Source organism: Apteryx rowi, unplaced genomic scaffold, assembly GCF_003343035.1.
Source record: "Apteryx rowi isolate R43461 unplaced genomic scaffold, aptRow1 scaffold_1305, whole genome shotgun sequence".
Taxonomy (NCBI): domain Eukaryota; kingdom Metazoa; phylum Chordata; class Aves; order Apterygiformes; family Apterygidae; genus Apteryx; species Apteryx rowi.
The window spans coordinates 28,776-29,595 of NW_020447537.1; the positions used below are offsets into that span (position 1 = coordinate 28,776).

The following is an 820-nucleotide window of genomic DNA, read 5'->3' on the forward strand; positions in this document are numbered from 1 at the left end:
GGGCACCGCCTGTGGTGCCACCACCAGCTCCCAGCTGTTCGCATGTGTCCTCCTGGCACACTCCACCCGCCGGCGAGCTGCAAACTGCTGCCCTACAGCCTTACTGCACCGTGGCCAGCTCTGGTGGGCTTCCCCTCGAGGCCTTACGGGATCTCGGCAGGGAAAATCTCTGGGCAAGGTCGCCGGGGATTTTCTAGCCCTTGTTGCTGGGAAGCGGGCTGGGATCAGGGACAGCAACGCGCTCAGAAGCCAGGGTGCGAGTATGAAACGGTGGGGGATGTACTTTCTYCTTTCTGAGCTGCGCGTTTGGGGGTCAGCCCGTGGCAGACTTTGCTGCTGCCCAGGGTCGGGCACTGCCCTTCCCTCCCCTTCCCCTTCCCCTTCCCCGCTGCGGCCTCGGGTCCGGCACTGCCCTTCCCTGCCCTTCCCCTTCCCCTTCCCCGCCGCGGCCGTGCCTCAGTTTCCCCGCGCCGCGCGGGGCCGCGCCGCGCTCCCTCTGCCGGCGGCCGCAGCCCCGGCGGCGGGCGGGGCGGGGCGAGGCGAGGCGAGGCGGGCCGGGCCCGGCCCCGCATTCCTGGCATAGCTGGGCCCGGCGCGGCCCCCAGCTCCCGACGCGGCGCGCAGTGCCGCCGGCCGCGCTCCCCGGGCAGCACCGTCGCCGCGCTGCTCCCCGCGATGCTGCGGTAAGTACGGCCCGCGGCGCTCTCGCCCCGAAACGCCGCTCGCCCCGGCCCCCGCTGGAGCGGGCGCCTTGCCCTTGTCCTTGCCCCGGGCCGCCCTGCTCGGCGGTGCCGCCGAGGTCCCCCCGGAGCCTCCGCCC

At 73.7% G+C, this 820-nt stretch overlaps 1 protein-coding gene across 1 annotated transcript in view; it reads left to right on the plus strand.

Annotated features, from left to right (window-relative positions):
* Positions 1-615: 615 nt before the first annotated feature.
* Positions 616-820, plus strand: part of AMOTL2 (angiomotin like 2) — a 12,055-nt gene continuing 11,850 nt past the window's right edge. The window contains exon 1 of the mRNA XM_026056317.1: positions 616-683. The gene's annotated coding sequence lies outside the window, so the exon portion shown is untranslated. The remainder of the gene's footprint in view (positions 684-820) is intronic.